The 18,858-nt window shown below is 34.2% G+C and overlaps 1 long non-coding RNA gene across 2 annotated transcripts in view; it reads left to right on the forward strand.

Annotated features, from left to right (window-relative positions):
- The first annotated feature begins 768 nt into the window (after nucleotides 1-768).
- The window catches only part of Gm35822, a 74,630-nt gene continuing 56,540 nt past the window's right edge, over nucleotides 769-18,858 (forward strand). Inside the window, exons 1-2 of one of the 2 annotated variants that reach the window (XR_377341.2) lie at nucleotides 769-886; nucleotides 3,334-3,447. This is a non-coding gene — a long non-coding RNA (predicted gene, 35822). Of the gene's footprint in view, nucleotides 887-1,550; nucleotides 1,598-3,333; nucleotides 3,448-18,858 lie in introns of those variants that run through there. The other variant, XR_377342.2, reaches the window with a different exon arrangement.

Consider the following 18,858-nt stretch of genomic DNA (forward strand, 5'->3'; position numbering starts at 1 on the left):
TAATGTCTGTCATTGAAATAATGGTAGGAGGAAATATGGGTGGCAATTGAGCAGCTATTTGCTGTAGAAAAATGTCATATCAGAGATAAAGCATACATCAAAAATTAACCACCAGGAATACATTTGAATGTTTTAAGCATTTTAAATGTGAAGATTAAATACTATAAAATGTTCTAGAAGAATAAGATCTAATTGTACTGACATATTGAAAAAACATATTTAAATATTAGAACATTTATATCTCAAATGTTTTAATGTTGTATTATTCAAAATATGTTTCCATAAACTTTATTTTACTGTCTTATTTTGTGAGATTATTTTCAGGATGCAATCATAGATCATCTAATCAGTATGTGTTGCATTTTGTGTTTAATACTTCATTCTCAGTAATAACATACTTATAAATTATAAATTAAGTACAAATAGCTCCCAGATTATGGAATAATTTAATCAAGTACTATGATTGATCATTTTATAGAATTTTTTTCTTACAGTTACGTTTCCTACTGTTTAGCAAGTATTTTGACACATTCTATTCATGCAGAAAAAACCCGATTCTTATTTTAGAAACGGACCAGTTTCCAAAACCCAAAGTAATTTGACTTGAAATTATAATAAAATCTTTTATCACATGAGATCATTTATGGATATAATAATAATTACAATGTCTTTATGTAAAACAATGGTGTATTTATATACATCAGAAAAATAATAAGTAACATAGGAACATTTATAATGGAATAAAAATTATCAAATTCCTAGGAATGGATCTAACAATGCCATGGACTCTACACTGAAATATCTAACATGAGTAAAAGAAGCAAAGAAGGTGAATGGGGAATCAGCCCATAAGGATGAACTGAAAACGCAGCTGTTTTTCAAAAAAGTAAGTTGCTCTCCCCCCCCCTTTTTGTCTGTATGGAGGATGCGTGCATTTTGCTGCAAAATCTCAAATGCTTGTGTTGAAGTCCTCTTATGAGTGGCATCATAATGGGTCCAAAACAGCCTCATTGTCTTCTAAAATTTAAATGTTCAAGACTGTGAATCATATATCCGAAGAAGCAGAGAATTTAGCCATAGCAGACTTAGATTATGAGGAGTCATATATTCTATCAGGAACCTTTCCTTAAAGAAATCTGATTCTCTTTCTTTCAATTCCTCATTTAGTGGCAAGTCCTTTAAGATTTCCCCATCTGTTTTGCTATCTCAATATGCCGGTCTTGGTTGGCCATATTGTTGAGATTGTATGGGTGCAACTTCTCTGTCATATATTGAAGTCACTTTATCTTGCAGCAGTTATCCTGGTCCTTGACTTTTATAAGTAAGTGGAGGTACCATTCCCAAGGGAAGTAAGAAACCATCTTTTATTGGAGATGGGGAAACCACTTCCACTGAGGAGGAAATCTCCACTAGAAATGGGGTCAAAGCCAGTTAGACTCACTTACATAATTTAGAATGTGAGAGATTGTCATTATATAGTGAAAAATCAGCAATGTCCTTGTGGAAGATGAAAACTCCCTTGATCTTCTCCCTACAGCTTGAAGCAGGAACAAAGTAATGTATCACAGTGTAACATCAAACCTCAAGGATGAGTGAGGTCAGTTGTTTCTGTAAAGGGATAACTGATGACTGTTTCAACCCAGCCAATTGTAGAAGGGGTGTAGTCTTTCTCTGCTTGCTTACTCTGTTTATATACTTAGAACCTGAGCATATGTTTAATTGCTTTGGGGAGAAATGTGTGTTTTATTGAACTTGCCAATTTAAAAAGTCAGTTTACCTGGAAACACCCCCATAGATTTATCCATTATTTTTCAGATAAATACATGAGTATCCTGCAATTATGTAAAAAACAATTATCTTCACAGTCCCTTTTCTTAGGTAATAACAGTAACAGCATGGAAATAAGCTGGTAGGAATTTTCCAAAAGAAAAGAAGAACATATAATAAAGATAGAATAGATGATAAATAACAAAAAAATGTATGAAAACTAAAATTAAGTAAGGGATGCTATCTTTATCCAGGTAGAAATTCTTGCAAACAGTAAGAGAAACATGAATACTCAATACAAGAATAGGCAAAGATAACAAATTACTAATTAGTGAATACAGAGATGGAGATCATAAAATATATTCATATTTTATAATCATTCAAGAACTTAGAATGACAATATGCATTTTAAATTATAACATTTAAAGATAAAATTAAATACTTGCCTCAGACTTCTACATGATTTCTTGTTAGTATATCTAGATTAACAATATATAATACCATATCAATATATTTCAGATAACTCAGAAAAAATTTTATGAAGATTTATTCTTATGCTTGTTAAAAGAGATATGATAAGGAAATTTGAAAAACAAACAACTCATATACTCACCAAAAAGTACCTTGTTCAATAAATTACTGTCACTCAAAACAGTGTTTAGAAGATTGGTTACATAGGCAATAGTTTGAGAATTTACAATAAATGAATAAGAGGAGACTATACTAAAATTTAATGAAAGGAGTTTTAGACAAGCTTTTAATATCAAATATACATCCATGAGAAAGTGTGGATATTCCTTAATTGCAGGTAATGGTATCTTACCACATGGGTCATTTTGTCAAGACAATGTCTGGTTACACATGGGAATGTTTTATCTTGATAAGTAGTAAATTTTAGAGCATAAGGTACTTATTTTGAGATTGGTCCTTTGTTAAGTCATGCTGGACATGTAGGGGCCTAACATATGATAAACTTTACTACAGAATTTTAATTAGCTACTATAAACAATTGCATTGGTATCCTAGATAAGTTATCAGGGCCATAGTAAAACACCAATGATGGCAATATGACCCTATTTTTGTAATACTGAGTTAATGTCCCTAGATATTAAAATATGCTAACAGTTTATTTTTGAAATAGGTGACAATAGGTGCTTTCTTTACACAGACACACACACACACACACACACACACACACCTGTGTGTGATATGTGATATGGTTTATTAAATATATTTATTTCATACACTTGATATTTGAAAATGTTAATAGTATATAGGAATGTGAAGGTTCTTTTTAAACTTCCTCATTAAGGATAAACCATCTACATTACATGCAAAGTAGAACAAACTCTCTGAAGCAAGTTTGAAAGTTCTAAATTCATAGTGATAGAGCTCACTAGAAAACCTAGTTCTTAGAAGTTACTTCAGTTATTCCACTGACAAGAACAATATCAGCCACCTCCATCTCTGAAAAGAGAACCATTACTTTTTCTCAGAAACCAGTTTATCTCTTTTAAAAATCCAATCTCTCTTCATTACTGACACCTGAACATGTTGTCTATTTAGCCAATTTTCTAGGCCAAGAAAAACAGCGGTTCCACAGTGCACTCTAAATCTCCAGACCCCAGAAGATTATATCAACTCGATGAGGTCCAGAATTGAGGCTTTCCAGGGAGTACTGTAAGAGCCATTTCGCCTGGAAGGTGTCTCTGCTTTTAGAGCTAAGTGATGTGAATTTCCCTGAAATGCTTTGTTACTGAAGATTAGGGAGATCCATTCTCTCTTGAGGCTATGATTGCTTTTATTTGGGAAGAAGATCATAATTCAAGCTTGACAATTTATTACTATTATTACCTTCAATGACTACAGTGAAGCTTTAAAATTTGAACATTCCGTTTTTATTGCCTGAGTATAAGTAATGGCAGTAATTATAGAATGTCAAACTTTAGTCAACATTTTCACCAAAGAAGACCTAGATAGACAGCTGACAGGTAAATGTAGACTTTCAATGGTACTTTTGATCCTTGTCTTGAATGATGAACACTTTAGCTCTGCTTTTATTTTCTATAAGTTCTTTTAAGCACTTCAAGAGTTTAAAACAAGCCTGACTGTCCCTCAGAGATATTTTAACAATCAACTTTTAGGTAAAGGCTGCCTGTTCTAAATCTAAGATTTAAAATGTGTTTCATTGGTATAAACTTCCCTAGAAATTAAGTTGTATTTCTAATCTTGAAACATCTAAAGGATACACAATTTTACTAATATATATATATATATATATATATTTGCCTTAGTATCAAACAGGAGCTGTAATGTTTTATAACAAAAAACTTTAAAAAAAATGAAAGTTCATTTTAGTCATATGTATATATGTATGAAGTTAAAGTTATTGTTTTATTTCTAGTAATGATATTGTAAAAGAAGAAGAAAATAAACTGCCAATCTGTACAGTATTTTACCAATACTAGCTTTTTCATATTATTTCATATACAGGTCAATATTATTCATTATATATCCTACATACACCTAGATGCTACACTTTTCATAGTTAAAAAGATAAGCTTTATACAGATTCTACTAATGATTTCAGGACACAAAATATTGTGCAGTAAATCTAGTCTAAACTTATTCTTTTTGTACCTAAGCACTTTTGAAATTGTGTTCATTATATTTAGAAAATGATTATTTTAATTGGTAACACTCAAAGGCCCTTTTCTACACTTCCATGATGCTAATAATTAGAATAATTAATGCATAATATGTTCAAATTTATTTTATTTTAAGATGCTACTCAGATTTGTGTCACATATGCTACTTAATTCTGAAACTGTTTTCTATTCAGTGAGTTGACACATAAAAAGTAACAAAGTGTCAGAGCATAGGCTTTAAAATTAAATGTATTCTATTATAGTATATAGGAATATGAATTTTGCATATATTTACAATATACAGACTATATATTTATATAGCATACATATATTTATAAGTATACATTGCGTTTGCTGTAACATATATATTATATTTCTTGTGTCTTAAGAATCAGCTACTAGTTTTACTCACTGTCTCACATTATACCATTTGCTTCAATATTTGTCGGCTTTGGATTCTTTGCTGGCAACGTAGATATTCTGCTTATACAACATTTTGACATTTTCTAAGTTTTGTGTCATTTTCCATTTTTCTTTGTGGCACATGAATCGCCACTCAGCAGGTTCCTTGGAGGCCAAGGTACCCAGAAGCATTTCGTAAAGATAACTTCCTTTCTCTGCTTCCTTTTACAAAGAAAACAGTTGAGACAGAACTCTACTCCTCTCCTGCACCTAACAATAGCCTAAAGGGATCCTGTGTGCATGGACAAAACAGAGGCAGATGATAGGATATTCTACCTAAAAGCAGATATTCTACAAAAGCAGAAAGCAAGCTCACTGTCCATACTGATCACAGCAAAGCGGTTGGACAAGAATAGTAAGCACAAAACTGGGACGTAATCTTGTATCTAATTCCTACAACTTAAACTCAAAAATACTTTAAATTTCTGTGCATTTGTTCCAGTCTTGTGATTCCCTCTCTCTCTCTCTCTCTCTCTCTCTCTCTCTCTCTCTCTCTCTCTCTCTCTCTCTCTCATTTCACTCATTTATTTAAGAGTTTGTCATAGGTTCTAGTCCTATGGCTAAAAGTCAGTTAAGGAGGTAAGACACAACCTGCCTATTGGTGTTGGTACAGCAGACTCACTATAAGGTAATGGCTTTAACTAAACTGATTCCAATATGGAGCTTTCTGTTAATTTAAACATTTTCATATAAATGCTAACTTTGGACTAAAGATGAATTTTAATGCAAGAAGTCATTCATTCATGAACTGTTTAAGAAACCCAAGCAATGTATCTTCAACTCTAGTAAATTCAAGGCATTTTTTTAATAAAATTTTAACATTTTCTTTCTTTTGCTTTGCACCATAAATATTTATCTTAATACCCTGTGGACAGTTAATAAGAACTTTAAAATAATGCAAAGGATAAAAAAAACTGTAATTCAGTCCAGATGCAGCTTCAAATTTGTCTTTCCCTAACTGTAATACTTTTGACTGGGTGGACTAACTTGACATGTCCTCACCTACAAAATTTGGAAGATTTTGTTGGTATTTTCCATTTTCTACATATATTTCCTACTATATTTTTAAAGTCTCCGTAACACTTGTGAGTCTTAACAGTCACTGATACTTTTAATGGTAGTACAAATGCCCAGAAGTTTTTAACCAATACAAAATGAACTCAGGATTTTTTGTGGGCCCTTATCTCTTAATGTTAAGGCCAGCTTCTTATTATTTAAAACAAATTTTAAATTTAAATATATTTTGGTCATATTCCTCCCATATCCTAAGAGAAAGATGAAAGTGAATAAAATAAACAGGAATGGAATGTGAAGTTATTATTTGCCACACCCACTCCAGTAAAGACTTCGTGACAGGCCTGGAGGCTTGGACACAGCCCTGAGGCAGAGTTTCATGGAAACTCAGTCTCCTGGAACCTTGGCACGAATGCTTCAAACCTGTCCCTGCGTTAGTCAGTGTATGGATCTGTGTGCTTTCTTTCAGTATTGTTTTATTATAGATGCCTCCAAGAAATGATTTTACTAATATCTAAATCAAATTGAACTCTACTTCCTGGCCTTGACCGATGTCCTAGGCAGTCATTGAGCTGACCCTGGGCTTGGAGTTTTGTAAGAATGTTATTCATCCAGATGAAATGCCCCAGTGTTGGCAGTTAGTAATCAGGCATTTCAGTTTGCCAGATAGGAGCTAGCATTCTCAGGGATAGTTCAAAATAGTAAACTTAGAATTCTCATTACAGACATGGATTTCTACATTACATAATAGTAGAAAGAAGGTGGGTTGTGGTTTTAGGAGGAACAGAAGTGTTGTATTATTCATGAAAGGGTCAGTAGAACAGAATTCCCCCGGCCCAGAGGAATAGCATAATTAGGTATTTACTAAGGAACCCCTGGTTGTGGGTTTAACAATAGACTAGCATTGCATCAGACATTTCACCTAGCTCCTGTGAATAGCTGATTTTAGATAGGTCTGTACCTATCTCAGTTGTAAACACTGCCTGGCTCCTGCTAGCTTTTTATGTATGCATTTTCTTTGTTGTGTGTAACGAACCATTATGCATCTCGATGTATCTTGGCTGTTGTATCACCTAACTTTCTTGTTTTTATTCTGTATTATAAATCTGGTGCTCACTTTGAGAAATTACATTTAGGTACAACACTCCCTTGTGTCTGTGTCTGTTTGTCACTTTTTGCCGACTCCCTGCCCAATTGTACTGGGACCCTGATTCTCCCATGATTTGAGGGACCAACTGAGGCCAGTCCATGGAAATTATTATATATTTTGTAATCCAGATTTAATTTGAATACATGTGCTTTGCTTATTTAAATAGCAATACATTAAAATTGAAAAACAGGTAAAATACTTAAAGTAATTATGACAATTAACCATTTGGTACTCTTATCGATATACCCTGTTACTTAGATATGCAAATCTAATAAATTGCAAAATAGAGAAAAATAGGCAATTTATTAACTATTTTTTGGTAATGGTGTTGGTAATTTTTACTTCCCCTCTAGAGCTGGGATTTTAAGAGAGCAATGTAGTATATGAGCTCTGCAATATTCTTTGAAACCCCATCACATTGAACTTTATTTTATCTTTTAAATATGTGCACATCAGTAATGGGAATTCTGGTCTCTTTAAAAACACAGAAATATTATGTAAATATGGTTTTGCTTTAATCCCAGGTATGGGATATGGGGCTGCTTCAAAGTGTCCAGAGCAGCTATTATTTGTCTTATGCTCTGGCAAAGGCATGATTTTGCCAGCTGTTGATAGTTTACATTTGAAATCCTTAATTCTTGCCTTTAGGTAATATCCACTAACACTTTTTAAATGCATTTATAAAATGTATATTTACTTGTGAGGACATTTGATGCAAAGACATTCTCTAAATTATATCAGCATATTTTAATATTTAAATTGTGAGAAAGAAGGAAACCACAGAAGAATATTTTTATCAAAAGTCAAAACTTACAATCTATAGAATTCTATATGAGAAAAATATTTCTGTATTTGACAGCAACAGTCAATTTTTTAAAAAGGATGATGCATGTAAAAACTGAATTTAAAAAGACATAAAAGACAGAAAAACCAATAATAAATAAAGTAATTCTTGTGAATATACAATAAATAGAATATACAGGGAAATTCTTGAGTTTTAGGTATATGGAAATAAGTGATTATCTTGCGCTGAATCTAGGCATAAAAACAATAAGTAGTTGTGAACATAAAAGACTAAAGGTGGGATAAAATTGTATTGCGTATTTTGGTAAAGGATACAGAAAGATTTACCATATTTGTAATGAACATTTATGTATTTAACTACTAATATTGAAGCACTAAACGTAAGTAGTTTTGTATTTTTGTATTTTTACATATGGTTTTAAACATTTAGCTTAGATTTTAAATTATTTGCAATCTACTTATATAAAAATTCATATACATCCTACATGTGGCACGTGCATAATCTCTCTATTTTATGACAGTCCAGGGCCACATTCTTTTTGGCTTTATAAAATTGGTTAATAATATAAAGCATAATTCCAGGACAAGACATGAAACTAAAAAACTACATTATAGGCAAAAGGGGAACTTGAATAACAATTTTAAGAGTCACTCGCCAGAAAAGGAGAGTTCGCTATGTTCCAGGAGTGAAATGCAACAGCTCTACATCATATAACTATGCTTCTGATATTTGTAATGACAACGCTAATGAAATAAGTTAGTAGAGATCACACATACTTTGGAATTCTACATTCTAGTTTTAATTGCATCCAGGTTCTAACTTGTTTCCTCTGAACCTTCACATTGTGCATTAGAACATAAACTAAATAATAGTAATAATCACCATGAGATGCAGAGCTCAATGAATAAGCTTCGGAGACAGATAAATTGATTAAATATTGTGAACGATAGAGAGAAATTGTGAATATTCAGAAAACACATTTAGTTTCCTAATTTCAATTCTCCACTCATATAAGTTGTTGATGATAGAAATGTACGTATCATATGACACTTGTCATACAATCAATGCACTAGAGTTAATAGTAGTTCTCATTGTTTTGGAATTAGGATTTTTCTGAAAGAAAAAAAAAACCCTATCTTTTGGCACAAAATGGTCTAAAAAATAAATTTAAATTGTTAAGAATTAAGTTTTGTGTGTACTCTAGAGATGTGTTTTGGATATCTTAGCTAAGATTCCTGAATGAGCATTTGGTCCTCTCTTAGCAACGTTGTGGTGATAACGGTGGTGTAAACACTGGTCATAAGATGTTAGGTTATATTAACTACCATCTTTATATGTAGCAGTAAAAACAGCTCTTATTTTAGAATGTGGTTTCTTACACCCTGTCGTATTTAACTTTGGGGTGTCTGTTAAATATCAAAAATAAGAAAAAAATGAATTTCAACACATTAAATTTTGAAATTACAGATGATTTCTGTACATCTTGATATGTTGTTTTGATAAATAAATGAATAAAGGAAGGGTGGCTGAACCGAAGCCTGTTGACCTCCGTTGACCGGAATCTGATCCCCAGGAATCATTTGATGAAGCAACTTGACCTCTGACTGAGACCCATATGTCCACTATGTCCACACATTTATGCAAAGTATAATGAAAAAAACATAATTACTGTATTGAGTCATTTGCATTCATTTCATTTCAAAGCCACAGATAGGAAAAATAGATTAACTTACATGATATATGAATCAAATGGTCTCACAGATTCAGTTTTTACCTTTGGAAAGTGCACTCAAATGTTATGTTCAGTCTTGAGTGAAAATAGATGTAATGACTTGCCTGGTTAACTGACACATCATCACAATACTTCTATGCTAGTTATTATAATTCAATCTGATTGCCACTCTGTCAGTCTCTGCTCAAAACTAAGCCAAGATCCAAGTTAAAAGTTGTCAAGATACATCATAGATCTGAGTGCATATATCCTGCTGCAACTTTCATTTTCATCTGAAGATGTTTCGCTCATAGTTATACACTACATAGCTGCTGTTTAAAAGATTACCTAAAAGTGAGATGGGACTGCAATGATTCATGAAGAAATATCTATGCCTGGAATTGAAACCAATAATATTAACTTGACTGATAGATTGAATTGAAGCATAGATAATTCAAAGAAAAGAGTAAGGTATTTAGCCTCTCTGAGGTCTGTGGATTGTAACATGATTATCCTTTACTTTGTTAATACCCAGTTATAAGTGAGTACACACCAAGTTTGTCATTCTGGGTGAAGGTTACCTCAATCAGGATTACTTTTTTTCTAGTTCCAATCATTCCCCATGAATTTTATGATGTCATTGTTTTTAAAAGCTGAGTAATACTCCATTGTGAAGATGTGACAGGTTTTCTTGATTCATTCTGTAGTTGCAGGGCATCTAGGTTGAAATTTCTAGGACATCTAGTCATAAATTTCCAATTTCTGGCTATTCCATATGAGGCTGGTTGAACAAGTGTCTTTGTGGAAGAATGGAGCCTGTTATTGGAACTCTTGTCCTCCTACGGGGTTGTATACTCCAGCCTTAGCATGAGGAGTGGTGCTTAATCTTATTTCAACGTAATATGCCATATTTGCTTCATATCCATGGGAGGCCTTTTCTGAAGCAAAACAGAAGAGAGTGAATAGAGGAGAGGGTGATGGTGCATGGGGGTGGGGAGCTAAAAGAAGAGGAAGGAGGGAACATTTTAATTTTTATAACACCTGAGGTGTAATAGATGAAACAATAAATTAGTAAGAAGAAAAACTATGAAAAATACAGTCTCAGGAAAAATTATTTGAAGATAAAGCTTCATGTTCTGTTTGTACAACACCTATGAACTAGAGAGAATAAAAAATTACAGGCTTCAGGAAAGAACTGTTTAACAGAACTTGTATTTGATAAAATTCACAAGGGAATCATATGTACATTCCTTAAGTTTACTTTACTTGAGTAAGGATTACCCATGAAAACAATTTGGAATTATTCAACTTGAAGATTACATATATTCTCTTCCTAACTCTTTTTACACAGTTTTCTTTATGCAATATGGAGTCACAGCTTGTTCTGTAATAACACTAACAGCCATTCATAAAGTCATTTTGCTATAAAACTGGTTGCAGTTTTGGCCATCAGAAATTCTCAATTTCTGTCTTTCATGAATACCCATCATCATGGAGGTATTCATGTGTGGGATCTGTATCTTTCAATTAACTGCTCTGTCTCTGTGATCCACACCCATTAATGTAGCAGTTGATGTGGTGTACTTATGTTGTGTTGGGACTGTTTCAAAGAACTTTACTTTGGGGTAGAATAAAATGTTCTGGCTTCATGTTGTGAAGTGTTAAAATGAACTATTTCCCTAAAGATATCTGCTTTATCAAACAACCATATCAGAAAGCAAGTAGATGCTCTCTTTTGTCCTTATGCTATTGATGTTTTCAAAGTTTTGGAGTTTTTCAGTTGACAAGGAAGACAATGAATTTTTATTACCTAATTGTGCATATTTCACATATCTATAACATTATTTGTTTGCTTCATTCTCTAATACTTTTATTATATAACATAGTTTACACAATATTTTCTATTCATCATGGAATTTCAGGTGCTGTATAGGTATTTCATGATATGGTAAGCATCCATATTTAGATTTCAAATTATAAGATTTTAAAATTAGTGAAATCTTCACTATAAAGATTAGTCACAATAATGTGAGAAGTTCTAAAGCAACTAGGGAAGTAGAAGAATCTGAAGTTGTCAGAATAAAAATCATTGTCAATAACATATTGTCAATAGTTCTTGGCATTTTTTCAATCTAGTTATTGACATAATTGAAAAATTCATATATAAGCTGAATAAATTTATAATATATATATATATACATGTTAACATTTATATTAGTTTGATATGATGTTATAAATTAGAGTAAGTTCCATCTGCATCTGGAGCTGACCCTGTGCCACAGTACTCCAAACCAAATACACTGGAAGAGATCTGGTCACCCAGGAATGCAGACACACCTGTGAGCACAGATAAAACCACCACTTCTGCTCAAATGTCTGGCCCAAGATGGACCAATGGAGCAGCCCAGGACAGAATCCTAGCTTCCAACTTTGCCCAGAGCTATCCCTGTGCCACAGCTCTCTATACCCAAATTACTCCCAGAGGGAACTGGTCTCCCACCAGTACTGACACACAAGTTTGCAGAAGGGACACGCCATAGTCAGAGACAACAAGAGCACCTAACACCAAAGATAACCAGATGGCAAGAGGCAAATGGCAAGAACATAAGCAACAGAAACCAAGGCTTCTTGGCATCATCAGAACCCAGTTTACCCACCACAGCAAGCCCTAAATACCCCCAACACACCAGAAAAGTAAGGATCTGATTTAAAATCACATCTCATGATAATCGTAGAGGGCTTTAAAAAGGACATAAATAACTCCCTTAAAGAAATAGAGGAGAACACAGTTAAACAGTCAGAAACACTAAAAGAGGAAACACAAAAATTCCTTAAAGAATTACAGGAAAGCACAGCCAAACAGGTCAAGAAATTGAACAAAAACATCCAGGATCTAAAAATGGAAATACAAACAATAAAGAAACCACAAAGGGAGACAGAAAACCTAGGAAAGAGATCACGAGTCTTAGATGCATGCATCACTAACAGAATACAAGAGATAGAAGAGAGAATCTCAGGGGTAGAAGATACCTTAAAAAGTATTGACATAACAGTCAAAGAAAATGCAAGATGCAAAAAGTTCCTAACTCAAAATATCCCGGAAATCCAGGACACATGAGTGTGGAGAGCCGGTACGTGCTGCGAGCAATCGCCATTATAAGATGGCGCGGGCCTCCGCTGTGCCTAACTAGTAAACAAGCCTTGTACGCAGGTGCAAGATTGAATTCACTCCTAGTCACTCCCATTCTCGGTGTGTAATAGTGGGGTGATGGGCAAGCAACAAATCAGGAGCTGTCACGCCATATCAGGTGCTGAAACGTCACGCTGCGGGTTATAAAAGCAGCGCTCTTTTCCCGGTTCGGGATCTTCCTGAGAAGCAAGCAATAAAGCTCATGCTGCGGAAGATTCTGGTTTGTTGCATCTTTCTTGCCGGTCGAGCAGGACGCAATACATGAGAAGACCAATTTCAAGGATAACAGGTGTAGAAGAGAGTGAAGATTCCCAACTTAAAGGGCCAGTAAATATCTTCAACAAAATTATAGAAAACTTTCCTAACCTAAAGAAAAAGATGCCCATGAACATACAAGAACTCCAAATATAATGCACCAGCAAGGAAATTCCTCCTGTCACATAATATTCAAAACACCAAATGCACAAAACAAAACAAAAAAAAAGAATATTAAAAGCAGTAAGGGGAAAAGGTCAAGTAATATATAAATTCAGACCTATAAAAATTACACCATACTTCTCACCAGAGACTATGAAAGCTAGGAGATCCTGAGCAGATATCATATAGACCTTAAAAGAAAACAAATGCCAGCCTAGGCTACTATAAACACCAAAACTCTCAATTACCATAGAAGGAAAAACCAAGATATTCCATGACAAACCAAATTTACACAATATCCTTCCACAGATATAGACATACAAAGGATAATAGACAGAAAACTGCAACAAAAGTAGGAAAACTACACCCTAGGAAAAGCAAGAAAGTAACCTGTTTTCAACAAACCTAAAAGAAGATAGCCACACAAACAATTCCACCTTTAACAACAAAACTAATAGGAAGCAATATCCACTATTCCTTAAGTAGCTCATATCATCAAAAGACTCATTTCCCCAGGAAAAAGACATAGACTAACAACACACTGGATACATAAGCGGGACGGATGCAGCATTTGACAGCAAACAGGAAACATACCTCAGTGCCAAAGAGAGACTCTACCTCAGAGTAAAAGGCTGGAAAACATTTTTTTCAAGCCAATGGTCCCAAGAAACAAGCTGGAGTAGCCAAACTAATATCGAATAAAATCAACTTTTAACCAAAAGTTAACAAAAAATATAACGAAGAACACTTCATGCTCATCAAAGGAAAATCTGTCAAGATGAACTCTAAATTCTGAAAGTCTATGCTCCAAATGTAAGGGCACCCATATTCATAAAATAAACTTTATGAAAGCTCAAAGAACATACATTGTACCACATACAGTAGTAGTGGGAGACTTCAACACCCTACTCTTATCAATGGACAGATCATGGAAATGCAAGCTAAAGAGAGACACAGTAAAACAAACAGAAGTTTTGGGACAAATAGATTTAACAGATATCTGTGGAATATTTCGTCCTTAAACAAAAGAATATGCTTTCTTTTCCGCACTACATGGTACCTTCTAAAAAACTGACCATATAATTGGTCACAAAACAGGCCTCAACAAATACCAGAAGATTAAATAATAATCCCTTGCATCAGATCACCACAGAATATGGCTGGTCTTCAATATAAAACGAAAGCCCATGGAAGCTGAACAACGCCCTACTCAATGATAACTTGGTGAAGAAAGAAATAAAGACGTTAAAGACTTTTTTGAGTGTAATGAAAATGAAGACGCAACATACCCAAACTTATAGGACACAATTAAAGCAGTACTAAGAGGAAAACTCTCTGAGTGCCTCCAAAATGAAACTGGAGAGAGCATACACTAGCAGCTTAAGAGCACCCCTGAAAGCTCTAGAACAAAAAGAAGAAAAATACACTGAAGAGGAGTAGACAACATGAAATAATCAAACTCAGGACTGAAATTAACCAAGTAGAAACAAAAAGAACTATACAAAGAAACAACAAAACCAAGAGCTGGTTCTTTGAGAAAATCAACAAGATAGATAAAATCTTAGTCAGAGTAACCAGAGGGTATAGAGACAATATCCAAATTAACAAAATCAGAAATGAAAACGTAGATATAACAACAGAAACTGGGGAAATTCAAAATAATCATCAGATCGTACTACAAAGCCTGATAAAAAATAATGAAACTGGAAAATCTGGATGTAATGGACAATTTTCTAGACAGATACCAAACATCAATTTTAAATTAGTATAAGATAAGCCATCTAAACAGTCCTATAACCCTTAAAGATATCCAAGCAGGCATTAAATGTCTCCCATCAAAAAAAAAAAAAAAAATGCCCAGGGCCAGATGACCTTAGGGCAGCATTCTGTCAGACCTTCAAAGAAGACAATACAATTTAAACTATTCCACAAAAGAGAAACAGAAGGCAGGGATAGGAGGTTTTTTGGAGGGGAAACCCAGAAAGGAAGTAACATTTGAAATGTAAATAAAGAAAATATCTAATTAAAAAAAAAAAAAAAGAAAAACTGAAGGAACACTACAGAATTCCTTCTATGAAGTCACAGTTACACTGATACAAAAACCACACAAAGACCCAGCAAAGAAAGAGAACTTTAGACCAATTTCCCTGATGAATTTCAATGCAAAAATACTCAATAAAATTCTTGAAAACCAAACCAAGAGCACATAAAAATGATCATTTACCAGGACCAAGTAAGGGATGCAGGGATGGTTCAATATACAGAAATATATCAATATAATCCACTACATGAAAAACTAAGAGAAAAAAAACTACATGAATATTACCATAGATGGTGAAAAATCATCGGACAAAATTCAATATCCCTTCATGCTAAAGTTCTTGGAAAGTTCAGAAATTAAAGGCCCATACCTATACATAGTAAAAGCAATATACTGCAAACCAGTAGCCAACATCAAACTGAAAGGAGAGAAACTTGAAGCAATCACACTAAATCAGGTAATAGACAAGGCTGCCCACTATTTCCCTATTAATTCAGTAGAGTACTTGAAGTTCTAGTTAGAGCAATTAGACAACAAAAGGAGGTCAAAGGATACAAATTAGAAAGGAAGAAGTCAAAATATCACTATTTGCAGATGATATAGTATACTTAAGTGACCCCAAAAATTTCACCAGAAAAATCCTAATCCTTATAAACAACTTCAGCAATATGTCCGGATATAAAATTAATTCAAAGAACTCAGTAGACTTCATATACTCAAAAGATAAATGGGTTGAGAAAGAAATTAGGGAAATGACACCTTTCACAATAGTCACAAACAACATAAACTATCTTGGTGTGGCTCTAACCAAACAAGTGAAAGATCTGAATGACAAGAACTTCAAGTCTCTGAAGAAAGAAATAGAAGATCTCAGAAGATGGAGAGATCTCCCATGCTGGTGGATTGGCATGATTAATATAGTAAAAATGGAGATGTTGCAGAAAGCAATCTACAGATTTAATGCAATTTCCATCAATATTCCAACATAATTCTTCATAGAGTTCGACAGAGCAATTCTCAAATTCATTTAGAAAACTCAAGATAGTGAAAACTATTCTCAACAATAAAAGAACATTTTGGAGAATCGCTATCCCTGACATCAAACTGTACTACAAATCAATAGTGATTAAAAACTGTATAATATTGGTACAGAGACAGGCAGGAAGATCAATGGAACAGAATTGAAGATCCAGAAATGAATCCACACATCTATGGTCACTTGATCTTTGATAAAGGAGCTAAACTTTCCAGTGGGGGAAAAAAGACAGCATTGATGCTATTAGCAACAATAACAAATGTTGCTATTTCAACTGGTCATCAACATGTAGAAGAATGGAAATTGATCCATTCATATCTTCCTTTACAAAGCTCAAGTCCAAGTAGATCAATGACCTCTACTTAAAATCAGATATACTGAATCTAATAGAAGAGAAAGTGGGGGAAAGCCTGGAACACTTAGGAATAGGGGAAATTTTCTTGAACAGAACACCAAGGGCTTATGCTTTAAGATCAAGAATCAACAAATTGGACGTGATAAAATTTCAAAGCTTCTGTAAAGCAAAGGACACTGTCAATAGGACAAAACGGCAACCAGAAGATAGGGAAAAGATCTTTAGCAAACCTACATCTGATAGGGGGCCAGTATCCAATAAAACAAAGAACTCAAGAAGTTAGACTCCAGAGAAACAAATAACCATATGTTTTAAAAAATGAGGAATAGAGCTAATCAAAGAATTCTCAACTGAGGAAACTCAAATGGCTGAGAAGCACCTGTAGAAATATTCAACATCCTTAGTTATCAGGGAAATGCAAATCAAAATGGCCTTAATATTTCACTTCACACCAGTCAGAATGTCTAAGTTGTAAATCAAATCTAAAATGAAAGCAAATGCTAGTGAGAATGTGGAGAAAAAGGAATACTCTTCCATTTCTGGATGGTGCGATTTGCAAGCTGGTACAACCACTCTGGAAATCAGTCTGGTGGTTTCTCAGAAAATTGTACATAGTACTATCTGAGTACCCAGCTATACCACTTTTGGGCATATACACAGAAGATGCCCTATCTTGTAAGAATGATACATGCTCCACTATGTTCATAGCAGCTCTATTTATAATACCCAGAATCTAGAAACAACTCAGATGTATCTTAATGGATGAATGGATACAGAAAATGTGATACATTTACCCAGTGGAATCAGCTATTAAAAACAGTGCTTCGTGAAATTCACAGACAAATGGACAGAACTTGAAAATATCATCCTGAGTGAGATAACTCAGTCACAAAAGAACACACCCAGTATGTACTCACTGATAAGTAGGTAGTAGCCCCAAAATTCAGAATACCCCATATACAATTCAGAGACCAAAGGGTGGATGATTCTGTGCTTCTTAGAAGGGGAAGCAAAATACTCACAGGAGGAAATATGGAGACAAAATGTGGATAAGAGATTTAAGGAAAGGCCATCTAGAAACTGTCCCATCTGGGGATCTATCCAATATTCTGTCACCAACCCCAGATGTTATTGTGGATGCCTGGAAGTGCTTGCTGATTGGAGCCCGGTATGGCTGTCTCCTAAAAGGTTTTGCCAGAGCCTGACAAATACAGAGGCAGATGCTCATAGCTACCATTGGACTCAGTGCAGGGTCCCAGATGGAGGAGTTGGAAAAGTTACTGAAGGAGCTGAGGGGGTTTGCAACCCCATGGGGAGAACAGTAGTGTCAACCAGCCAGACCCCCCGGAGCTCCTGGGGAATGGGACACCAACCAAATAGTACACATGGAGGGACCCATGGCTCCTGTTACACATGTGACAGAGGATGGCCTTGTTGGACATCATTGGGAAGAATGGCCCTTGGGCCTGAGGGTGCCCAATGTCCCAGTGTAGGGGAATGGCAGGGCAAGAAGGCAAGAGTGGGTGGGTGGGTTGGGGAGCACCCTCATAGAGGGAGGGGGAAAGGAGATAGGATAGGAGTTTCTGAAGGGGAGACATGGAAAGGGGAAAACATTTGAAAGGTAAATAAAGAAAATATCCAGTTTAAAAAAAAAGAAATATAGAAACTCTGCACCAGAAAAAAATAAATTAGAGTAAAATATATTTAATTTATATACTTTATAATAAGTAGTACAGACAGGCATTAACTAGTAAAAACACCAATACATACTAGTGTCTATGTGTATGTGTCTCAAATTTCTTCTGCATATCTAATAAAAAGAAATCAGGTTCAGTGTTTAATTGAGATAAGACCTGAGTGTTTAAATGAGATAGGTGAACACCTGAGTCAATAAATATTGTGTTTTGTAAACAAAAATAAAAAAGATTATTTGTTCGCCAAAAATTATTTGATATTTTTACTGAGTTATTTCATACAAGAATACATTGCACTACATTATTAAGTTGAGTTGAGGTTTCTTGAGAAAAAATCAAACTCAGAAATCAAAATGTAGGGTTTTTTTTGTCGTTTTATGTTTTTTGTTTTTTTAATGTTCATAGATTAGCCTTGAGCACAGTAAATATAATACCAATGTAGAATGAGGGTTTTTTTTTTTTTTTGTATCTTTCTTCTTCCCTAATAGCCTGTTATAGAAACCTTGGGGAGCAAGTAATTTTTCATGATAGTTAGTGTAGTAGAGTTTAAAGTGGATGAAAGCCAAGG

Source organism: Mus musculus, chromosome 6 (genome assembly GCF_000001635.26).
Source record: "Mus musculus strain C57BL/6J chromosome 6, GRCm38.p6 C57BL/6J".
Classification (NCBI taxonomy): Eukaryota; Metazoa; Chordata; class Mammalia; order Rodentia; family Muridae; genus Mus; species Mus musculus.